General features: G+C 37.5%; 1 non-coding gene across 1 annotated transcript; it reads right to left on the bottom strand.

Moving 5' to 3' along the window:
- Window positions 1-11554: 11554 nt before the first annotated feature.
- On the bottom strand, window positions 11555-11662 carry LOC112861851 (U6 spliceosomal RNA). The gene has a single exon (XR_003223731.1). It is a non-coding gene; the product is annotated as a U6 spliceosomal RNA (small nuclear RNA).
- Window positions 11663-12165: the final 503 nt, after the last annotated feature.

The raw sequence follows: 12165 nt of genomic DNA, 5'->3' as shown, positions 1-12165 counted from the left end.
GCAAATTATTTTAATTTATTTTATTTTAATTATTATTTTAATAAATTTTATTATTTTATATATCTATTTATTTTAATAAATTTTATTTTATTATTTTAATAAATTTTAAATATGAAATTTATTGTCAAATTGGTTTCCGTACAACACCCACTGCTCATCCCAACAGGTGCCCTCCTCAATGCCCATCACCCACTTCCCCCCCCCACCCCACTCCCCATCAACCCTCAGATTGTTCTCAGTTTTTAAGAGTCTCTTATGGTTTGGCTCCCTTCCTCTCTAACTTTTTTTTTCCTTCTCCTCCCCCATGGTCTTCTGTTAAGTTTCTCAGGATCCACATAAGAGTGAAAACATATGGTATCTGTCTTTCTCTCTGTGACTTATTTCACTTAGCATAACACCCTCCAGTTCCATCCACGTTGCTACAAAGGGCTATATTTCATTCTTTCTCATTGCCACGTAGTATTCCATTGTGTATATAAACCACAATTGCTTTATCCATTCATCAGTTGATGGACATTTAGGCTCTTTCCATAATTTGGCTATTGTTGAAAGTGCTGCTATCAACATTGGGGTACAAGTGGCCCTATGCATCAGTACTCCTGTATCCCTTGGGTAAATTCCTAGCAGTGTTATTCACACCCTTCTTTCTTCTCTTCCTTTCTCAGATATCTGTTTTCCCCATTCATATATGAAGAACGTCCAGGATTAAATCGTGTAGTCATAGGGGAACCAGATAGATTGTCTTTTATCCTGACCTGCATTTCCTGATTTGGTCTAAAATACCTGTCTAGTCATTAGTAGTCCATGGCTATAAGAAAAAGAGCTAGATCAAATCCCTTCTAAGGCAACAGAGAATTTGTGGTATGCACACATCTGAAGCCACAGCCCTTCTGCAAAGTACTCTCACCTTGTTTAATTAGAGAAACTACCAGGGGAGAGCAGAAGCTTTAACAAGAAAGCCAAGACTGTTCCTTTCCCCATCCAGGAACAGGTTGTTGATTCTACAGGTTATGTCAGGCTAGAAGAGACTCTGGAGAGAGAACTTGCTGCAAGTTGACTAATAACTTGAGTCAGGAATAGGAATAGAACTTAGTTCCTTGCTTTTTGCTTCCATCTGTCTGGCCTCATTCATTTATTTATTCATCCATTTATAGAGCAGATATTTACTGAGTCCCTATTATTTTCCTCACACCTCCACATGATCCCATATAGCTGTTACCTTATACTCTCCATATGATTCTAATGGTCTCGCTGAGAGTTTTCCAGTGCCTTCTTACTTGTTCTCCTTTCCCCATGAACAACCATCTCCTCCAATCCATCCTGCAAAGTTGATGCATGTCAGCCTTGCTAAGGGGCTGTTTGGACAGCTGTTATACCTTTTCTCCTGAACTTCTAGACCTTCCCGGTTTCATGAAGTAAAACCCAAAATCTTTAGCCTTCAGTTCAGGGCCCTATAATCTGGGCTCAGTGATTCTACTTTACAAATACCATATTCTTTTTAAATTATTTTTTTTAAATTCCAGCATGATTCACATACAGTGTTATATTAGTTTCAGGTGTACAATAGAGTGATCCGACAATTCTGTATATTATTCCATGCTCATTTTCACCTGTTGTAGCTGTCCCCCCACCCACATCCCCTCTGGTGACCATCTGTTTGTTCTCTATAGTTAAGAGTCTGTTTCCCTTTGTCTCTTTTTTCCTTTCTTCATTTGTTGCTTAAATTTTACATATGAGTGCAATCATATGGCATTTGTCTTTCTCTGACTTTTTTCACTTAGCATTACACCTTCTAGATCTATCCATGTTGTTTCAATTGGAAAGATTTCATACTTTTCTTTTATGGCTGAATAATAATCCATTAAACACACACACACACACACACACACACACACACACACACACACACACCCTGCACTTTTTTATCCATTCATCTGTCATTGGACACTTAGGTTGCTTCCATATTTTGACTATTATAAATAATGCTGAGGTAAACAGAGGTGCATGTATCTTTTCAGATTAGTGTTTTCATATTCTTGGGGTAAATACCCAGTAGTGGAATTACTGGATCATATGGTAAATCTATTCTTAATTTTTTGAGAAACCTCCATAGGATTTTCCACAGCAGCTACACCATTTTGCCTTCCTACTAACAGTGCATGAGGATTCCTATTTCTCCATATTCTCATCCATGCTTATTGTTTCTTGTATCTTTTATTTTAGCTATTCTGATAGGTGGGAGGTGATATCTCATTGTGGTTTTGATTTGAGTTTTTCTGATGTTGAGCATTTTTTTCATCTCTCTCTTGGCCATCTGGATATCTTTGGAGAAATGTCTGTTTGTATCTTCTGCCCATTTTTTAATTGGAGTTTTTTGGGAGGTTTGGTGTTAAGTTGTGTAACTTCCATGTATATTTTGGATACTCTCCCTCATTGGATATATCATCAAATATCCTATTCATACGCCTGTCAAACTATATGTTCTTCCTTCTCCCTGCCCTCTTTTACTTTTCCTGTCTTTATGTCGTACTGTTTACCTGAAATGCTATTTCACTCACAGATCATTTGGCCTTTTAACTTCTTTTTTTTTTTTTTTCAGACGAACTAGAATTTATTTGTATAAATTCTGTGATGAATCCTTTTATAAAACAAATAATTTTCTGATTCCATAAATCACTTGCTAGTTTGAAATTTCTGATGTCAGATTTTGTCTCAAAATAAAGATTGGGTCAGGGCAGTTCTGAAAAAAAGTTTGGGGTCATAATGGACTGAAGCAGTGCTACAATCTTTTCTCTAAAGGGCTAAAAATAGTAAATAGTTTTGGCTTTGTGGGTCTTTTGGTTGGATGCATTTTTATTTTATTTATTTTACTTTTAAAAATTCACTTATTTAAATTCTAGTTATAGACAGTGTAGTACTGGTTTCAGGAATAGAATCCAGTGATTTATCACTTATATATTACACACAGTGCTCATCCCAACAAGTGCTTTCCTTAATGCCCATCACTCATTTACCCATTTCCCCACCCATCTCCCCTGCAGCAACCCTTAGTTTGTTCTCCATCTTTAAGAGTCTCTTGGTTTGTCTCCCTCTCTGTTGCTAACTTATTTTTTCTCTTCTTTCCCTATGTTCATCTGTTTTGTGTCTTAAATTCCACATATGTAAAGTCACGTGATATTTGTCTTTCTCTGCCTCACTTATTTTGTGTAGCACAGTACACTCTAGTTCCATCCACATTGTTGCAAGTGGCAAGATTTTATTCTTTTTGATATATACCACCTGTTCTTTTGATTCATACCACATCATATATATGTATACATATACATATATATATATATATATATATATATATATATATATATATATGTATATATATATACACCACATCATCTTTATCCATCCATAAGTTGATTTGGGCTCTTTCCATAATTTGGCTATTGTTTATTATTAATAATTTGGATATTGTTGATTGGTTATAGTTGATTATTGACAATGTTAAAAATATTGGGGTGCATATTCCCCTTTGAGTCAGCATTTTTGTATCCTATGGATAAGTACCTAGTAGTGCAATTTCTGGGTCATTGGGTAGTTCTATTTTTAATTTTTTTATGAATCTTCATACAATTTTTTAAAGTAGCTGTGCCAGTTTACATTCCTACCAACAGTGTAAAAGGGCACCCCTTTCTCCATATCTTTGCCAACATCTGTTGTTTTCTGAATTGTTACAATACCTTTGAATAAACCTTACTGAAGAGGTTAAAGATCTGTATGCTGAAAACTGTAGAAACCTTATGAAAGAAATTGAAGAAGGCATAACGAAATGGAAAAACATTCCACGTCCATAGATTGGAAGAACAAATATTCTTAAATGTCTATGTTACCCAAAGCAATCTATACATTCATTGAAATCCCTATTGAAATAACACAAGCTTTCTTCACAGAGCTAGAAAAATCAATCCTAAAATTTGTGTAGAAGCACAAAAGACCCCAAATAGTCAAAGAAATCCTGAAATAGAAAACCAAAGCTGGAGGCGTCACAATTCTGGACTTTAAACTGTATTACAAAGCTGTAATCATCAAGACAGTATGGTACTCACACAAAAACAGACACGTAGATCACTGGACCAGAATACGGAAACCCAGAAATAGATGCACAAATGTATGGCCAACTAATCTTTGACTAAGTAGGAAAGAGTATCCAATGGAAAAAAGACAGTCTCTTCAGCAAATGGTGTTGGGAAAACTGGGCAGCAACATTCAGAAGAATGAACCTGGGCCACTTTCTTACACCATAAACAAAAACAAATTCAAAATGGATGAAAGACCTACGTGTGAGACAGAAAACCATCAAAATCTTTTTTTTTAATTGTGCTTTACTTTATTGCACTATCAAACATCATTTTTTTCTTTTTTTTAAATATGAAATTTATTGTCAAATTGATTTCCATATAACACCCTTTGCTCATCCCAACAGGTGCCCTCCTCAGTACCCACCACCTACCCACCCTTCCCTCCCACCCTCCCCATAAACCCTCAGTTTGTTCTCAGTATTTAGAAGTCTCTTATGGTTTGGCTCCCTCCCTCTCTAACTTTTTTTTTCCTTCCCCTCACCCATGGTCTTCTGTTAAGTTTCTCAGGATCCAGATAGGAGTGAAAACATATGGAATCTGTCCTTCTCTGTATGACTTATTTCACTTAGCATAACACTCTCCAGTTCCATCCCCATTGCTACAAAAGGCCATAGTTCATTCTTTCTCATTGCCACATAGTATTCCATTGTGTATATAAACCACAATTGCTTTATCCATTCATCAGTTGATTGACATTTAGGCTCTTTCCATAATTTGGCTATTGTTGAAAGTGCTGCTATCAACATTGGGGTACAAGAGGCCCTATGCATCAGTACTCCTGTATCCCTTGGATAAATTCCTAGCAGTGCTATTGCTGAGTCATAGGGTAGGTCTATTTTTAATTTTTTGAGGAACCTCCACACTGTGTTCCAGAGCGGCTGCACCAGTTTGCATTCCCACCAACAGTGCAAGAGGGTTCCTGTTTCTGCACATCCTCTGCAGTATCTATAGTCTCCTGATTTGTTCATTTTAGCCACTCTGATGGGTGTGAGGTGGTCTCTGAGTGTGGTTTTGATTTGTATTTCCCTGATGAGGAGCGATGTTGAGCATCTTTTCATGTGCCTGTTGGCCATCCGGATGTCTTCTTTAGAGAAGTGTCTATTCATGTTTTCTGCCCATTTAATCACTGCATAATTTGTTTTTCGGGTGTGGATTTTTGTGAGCTCTTTATAGATTTTGGATGCTAGCCCTTTGTCTGATATGTCATTTGCAAATATCTTTTTCCATTCCATCGGTTGCCTTTTATTGTTGATTGTCTCCTTTGCTGTGCAGAAGCTTTTTATCTTCATGAGGTCCCAATAGTTGATTTTTGCTTTTAATTCCCTTGCCTTTGGGGATGTGTCAAGTAAGAAATTGCTGTGGCTGAGGTCAGAGAGGTTTTTTCCTGCTTTCTCCTCTAGGGTTTTGATGGTTTCCTGTCTCACATTCAGGTCCTTTATCCATGTTGAGTTTGTTTTTGTGAATGGTGTAAGAAAGGGATCTAGTTTCATCCTTCTGCATGTTGCTGTCCAGTTCTCCCAGCACCATTTGTTAGAGACTGTCTTTTTTCCATCGGATGTTCTTTCCTGCTTTGTCAAAGATGAATTGGCCAACATATGTGGGTCTAGTTCTGGGGTTTCTATTCTATTCCATTGGTTTATGTGTCTGTTTTTGTGCGAATACCATGCTGTCTTGATGATTACAGTTTTGTAGTAGAGGCTAAAGTCTGGGATTGTGATGCCTCCTGCTTTGGTCTTCCTCTTCAATATTACTTTGGCTCTTCAGGGTCTTTTGTGGTTCCATACATATTTTAGGATTGCTTGTTCCAGCTTCGAGAAGAATGCTGGTGCAATTTTGATTGGGATTGCATTGAATGTGTAAATAGCTTTGGGTAGTAATGACATTTTAAAATATTTATTCTTCTAATCCATGAGCGTGGAATGTTCTTCCATTTCTTTGTATCTGCTTCAATTTCCTTCATAAGCTTTTTATAGTTTTCAGCATACAGATCTTTTACATCTTTGGTTAGGTTTATTCCTAGGTATTTTATGCTTCTTGGTGCAGTTGTGAATGGGATCAGTTTATTTGTCTTTCTGCTGCTTCATTATCAGTGTATAAGAATGCAACTGATTTCTGTACATTTTGTATCCTGCGACTTTGCTGAATTCATGTATCAGTTGTAGCAGACTTTTGGTGGAGTCTATCAGGTTTTCCATGTATAATATCATGTTACCTGCAAAAAGTGAAAGCTTGACTTCCTCTTTGCCAATTTTGATGCCTTTGATTTCCTTTTGTTGTCTGATTGCTGACGCTAGCACTTCCAACACTATGCTAAACAACAGCGGTGAGAGTGGACATCCCTGTCGTGTTCCTGATCTGAGGGAGAAAGCTCTCAGTTTTTCCCCATTGAGGATGATATTAGCTGTGGGATTTGCATAAATGGCTTTTATGATCTTTAAGTATGTTCCTTCTATCCCGACTTTCTCGAGGGTTTTTATTAAGAAAGGATGCTGAATTTTGTCAAAGGCCTTTTCTGCATCGATTGACAGGATCCTATGGTTCTTATCTTTTCTTTTATTAATGTGATGTATCACATTGATTGATTTGCAAATGTTGAACCAGCCCTGCAGCCCAGGAATGAATCCCACTTGATCATGGTGAATAATTCTTTTTATATGCTGTTGAATTCGATTTGCTAGTATCTTATTGAGAATTTTTGCATCCATATTCATCAGGGATATTGGCCTGTAGTTCTCTTTTTTTGCTGGATCTCTGTCTGATTTAGTAATCAAAGTAATGCTGGCTTCATAGAATGAGTCAGGAAGTTTTCCTTCCCCTCTATTTCTTGGAATAGCTTGAGAAGGATAGGTATTATCTCTTCTTTAAATGTCTGGTAGAATTCCCCTGGGAAGCCATCTGGTCCCGGACTCTTATTTATTGGGAGTTTTTTGATAACTGGTCCAATTTCTTCACTGGTTATGGTCTGTTCAAGCTTTCTATTTCTTCCTGTTTGAGTTTTTGAAGTGTTTTGGTGTTTAGTAATTTGTCCATTTCTTCCAGGTTGTCCAGTTTGTTGGCTTATAACTTTTCATAGTATTCCCTGATAATTGCTTGTATTTCTGAGGGATTGGTTGTAATAATTCCATTTTCATTCATGATTTATCTATTTGAGTCCTCTCCCTTTTTTTTTTGAGAAGACTGGCTAGAGGTTTATCAATTTTGTTTGTTTTTTCAAAAAAAACAACTCTTGGTTTCATTTATCTGCTCTACAGTTTTTTTAGATTCTATATTGTTTATTTCTGCCCTGATCTTTGTTATATCTCTTCTTCTGCTGTGTTTGGGGTGTCTTAGCTGTTCTGCTTCTATTTCCTTTAGGTGTGCTGTTAGATTTTGTATTTGGGATTTTTCTTGTTTCTTGAGATAGGCCTGGATTGCAATGTATTTTCCTCTCAGGTCTGCCTTCGCCACATCCCAAAGCATTTGGATTGTTGTATTTTCCTTTTCATTTGTTTCCATATATTTTTTAATTTATTCTCTAATTGCCTGGTTGACCCATTCATTCTTTAGTAGGGTGTTCTTTAACTTCCATGATTTTGGAGGTTTTCCAGACTTTTTCTTGTGGTTGATTTCAAGCTTCATCGCATTGTGGTCTGAAGTATGTATGGTATGATCTCAATTCTTGTATAGGTATGAAGGGCTGTTTTGTGACCCAGTGTGTGATCTATTTTGGAGAAGGTTCCATGTGCACTCGAAAAGGAAGTTGCTTTGGGATGCAGAGTTCTAAATATATCTGTCAAGTCCATCTGAGCCAATGTATCATTCAGGGCCCTTGTTTCTTTATTGATCCTGTGTCTAGATGATCTATCCAATGTTGTAAGTGGAATATAAAGTCCCCTGCAATTACCACATTCTTATCAATAAGGTTGCTTATATTGGTGATTAATTGTTTTATGTATTTGGGACTCCCGTATTCGGCGCATAGACATTTATAATTGTTAGCTCTTCCTGATGGATAGACCCTGTCACTATTATATAGTGTCCTTCTTTATCTCTTGTTACAGCCTTTAATTTAAAGTCTAGTTTGTCTGATATAAGGATGGCTACTCCAGCTTTCTTTTGGCTTCCAGTAGCATGATAAATAGTTCTCCATCCCCTCACTCTCAATCTAAAGGTGTCCTCAGGTCTAAAATGAGTCTCTTGTAGACAGCAAATAGATGGGTCTTGTTTTTTTATCCATTCTGATACCCTATGTCTTTTGGTTGGCGCATTTAGTCCATTTACATTCAGTGTTATTATAGAAAGATATGGGTTTAGAGTCATTGTGATGTCTGTAGGTTTCATGCTTGCAGTGATGTCTCTGGTACTTTGTGGTCCTTGCAACATTTCACTCACAGAATCCCCCTTAGGATCTCTTGTAGGGCTGGTTTAGTGGTGATGAATTCCTTCAGTTTTTGTTTGTTTGGGAAGACCTTTATCTCTCCTTCTATTCTAAATGACAGACTTGCTGGATAAAGGATTCTCGGCTGCATTTTTTTTCTGTTCATCACATTGAAGATTTCCTGCCATTCCTTTCTGGCCTGCCAAGTTTCAGTAGACAGATCCGTCATGAGTCTTATTGGTCTCGCTTTATATGTTAGAGCATGTTTATCCCTAGCTGCTTTCAGAATTCTCTCTTTATCCTTGTATTTTGCCAGTTTCACTATGATATGTCATGGAGAAGATCGATTCAAGTTACATCTGAAGGGAGTTCTCTGTGCCTCTTGGATTTCAATGCCTTTTTCCTTCCCCAGTTTAGGGAAGTGCTCAGCTATGATTTCTTCAAGTATAACTTCAGCACCTTTCCCCTCTCTTCCTCCTCTGAAATCCCAATTATGCGTATATTATTTCATTTAATTATGTCACTTATTTCTCTAATTTTCCCCTCATACTCCTGGATTTTTTTATCTCTCTTTTTCTCAGCTTCTTTTTTCCATAATTTTATCTTCTAATTCACCTATTCTCTCCTCTGCCTCTTCAATCCGAGCTGTGGTTGCCTCCATTTTATTTTGCAGCTCATTTGTAGCATTTTTTAGCTCTTCCTGACTGTTTCTTAGTCCCTTGATCTCTGTAGGAATAGTTATCTGCTGTCCTCTATACTTTTTTCAAGCCCAGAGGTTAATTTTATGACTATTATTTTAAATTCATTTTCTGTTACATTGCTTAAATCGTTTTTGATCAGTTCGTTAGCTGTCGCTACTTCCTGGAGTTTCTTTTGAGGAGAATTCTTCTGTTGGGTCATTTTGGATAGTCCCTGGAGTGGCGGGGAACTGCAAGGCTCTTCCCCTGTGCTGTCTGGAGTAACTTGTGTTGGTGGGCGCGGCCTCAGTGAGACCTGATGTCTGCCCCCAGCCCACCGCTGGGGCACAGTCAGACTGGTGTGTACCTTATCTTCCCCTCTCCCAGGGGCAGGACTCACTGTGGAGTGGTGTGGCCCCTGTCTGGGCTACTTGCACACTGCTAGGTTTGTGGTGCTGCTTTGATGGGATCTGGCATATTAGCTGGAGTGGATCTGCAAGGTGCACAGGGGTGGGAGGGATAGGCTCAGCTCACTTTGCCTTTGGTGGTCCACTTTGGGAGGGGCCCTGTGGCACCTGGAGGGAGGCAGACCCATTGGAGGGATGGATCTGCAGAAGCACAGCATTGGGTGTTTGTGCAGTGCAAGCAAGTTTGTGATGGGAGCTGGTTACCTTTGGGATTTTGGCTGGGGGATGGGCAAATGAGATGGCACTTCCCAGCACCTTTGTTCCCTGCCAAGCTGAGCTCTGTCCTCTGGGGCTCAACAACTCTCCCTCCTATTGTCCTTTAGCCCTCCCGCTCTCTGAGGAGAGCTGTTGACTTACAACATTCCCCAAAACCTCAAAATCTAGAGGAGAAAATAGGCAGCAACCTCTTTGCCTCAACCAAGGGAATGGGAGAAGATATTTGCAAATGACATATCAGATACAAGGTTAATATCCAAAATCTATAAAGAATTTACCAAGCTCAACACCCGAAAAACAAATAATCCAGTGAAGAAATGGGAAGAAGACATGAATAGACACTTTTCCAAAGAAGACATCCAGATGGCTAAAAGACACATGAAAGGATGCTCAACATCACTCATCATCAGAGAAATGCAAATCAAAACCACAATGAGATACCACTTCACACTTGTCATAATGGCTGAAATTAACATTTTGTTACTTCATTTAAATGCCAGATCTCTCTCCATCTTCCTCTTCCTGTTCTCCAGCTGGTGGTCATTTTCGTCTCCTCTCAAACTCATGGCACTTCATTTCGCTCATAACCTTTTATACTCTCTCTCTCTGTAGTTCTATGTATTTATATACATGGCATTTTTGTCCTTGAAGAATATAAGCTCTTTGAAAGCAGAGCCCAGCACTGAACTGGCTTCATAATCTAACAGTGTCCTTTATACATAGTTCTCAGCTGAGTGGATACATGCACTACAATGTCATTCTCTGTCATTTTCAACAAGACATGTTAAATAATGAACTTCTTGTTAATTTCAATTGTAACAGGCAATAGTATGGTCCAGCAAGAGTCTTTCTTATCAAGCCTTGTAAATATTTTCTTGATAATTACACAGTAGCGGGTCCATCAGTCTTAGCAAGATCAGAGCCTCTGCAGAAACATGAGGTTCCTTTGGTACACAAACTTTTGTACATCTGCATCTTCAATGACTGCCATGACTATTGCCAGTGAATGTTCTCCTCACCCAGGACAATAAAGTCTTTTTCTCTTCATTCCCTAGCAGTCTTCTATAAATGCATTACTTTGAAAATAACATGCACATGTTCTAAACATCAAAGAGTATAAAAACTGTACAATGCAAAGTCTTCTTCCTACCTTATTTCTGATTTGCCCAGTTCCCAGTACACCATTAAAACATATTTTATTGTGTTAGATTCTTATGTGTCTTTCCTCATAGGTTTTTTGCATGCCAAGGCAAATACACATGAATTTTTTTCCTGTGTTTCATACCCGTGGTATCACATTCTTCCATATTTGTGTTTTTACTTAAAAAATTATCTCCCGTATCTTTCCAGATCAACATGTGCAGTGTATCGTATTCCCTTGTGTGACTATACCATAATATATTAAAAAGTCCCTAATCAGCAGAGAATTTGTTTCTAAACTTCGTTGTTAGAATCTATGCTACACTGCATAACCTTGGGCTTACATCATTTTCTGTGTATATGAAGACACTTTCCTGGAAGTGGAATTGGTATATATAGTGTATATACCTTATAATTTTGATAAATACATCAAAATTGTTCTCCATATGGATTATGCCAACTTACACTTTGACCAGCAACGAATGAGAGTGCTACTCCCCACAAACCTGCCAAGTATGTTTTAAAACAGATTTTTGTCAAGTTAATGCTTAAAAATGGTATTGCTTTTTGAAAATGGAATGTTGCATGAATATGCATGTCATATTTGCATAGTGCCAATGCTAATTTTCTCTGTATCACTTCAGTTCTTGGTCTATGTGCTGTCAAAATGAGCACTCTTAGTTTACCTATAATTTGCCTTCCTATTATTGTAAGTGAAATCTGTGTTTTTGTCAAGTTTTAAAACGAGCCATTTGTAGACTTTTAATTTTCTCATAAAACCTCTATTTGTATCCTTTGCTCATTTTTCTGTTTCTCTTCTTTTAACTTTTTTTTTAAACTCTTTTTTTTTCATTCTTTATGTATTAGGCACATAAGGTACAATGTAACTTGTAAGTGTTTTTCCCAGTTTATCATTTATTTATCCTCTGATGTTCAGTATGGCAGATTTTACTATGTAGAGGTATTCTGTTATTGTTTGTGGATTCTGAATTTTGAGTCCTAGAAAGACTTTCTACATTGGGATTATAGAACAGTTCTCATTTTTTCTTCTTGTCATAGCTTTTATGAACTCATTTCTTTACATGTAAATCTGGGAACCATTTGGAATTTAACCTGTTAAAGATCTGACCTTACTTTTGTACCCAAACCATTTATTTAATAGACACTTGTATCTTTCC

This window comes from Puma concolor, chromosome A1, assembly GCF_028749965.1.
Source record: "Puma concolor isolate L17-30 chromosome A1, mPumCon1.1.hap2, whole genome shotgun sequence".
NCBI lineage: Eukaryota > Metazoa > Chordata > Mammalia > Carnivora > Felidae > Puma > Puma concolor.
Note: the sequence above shows the minus strand (reverse complement) of the source record. Positions and strands in the feature narration are given on the sequence as shown.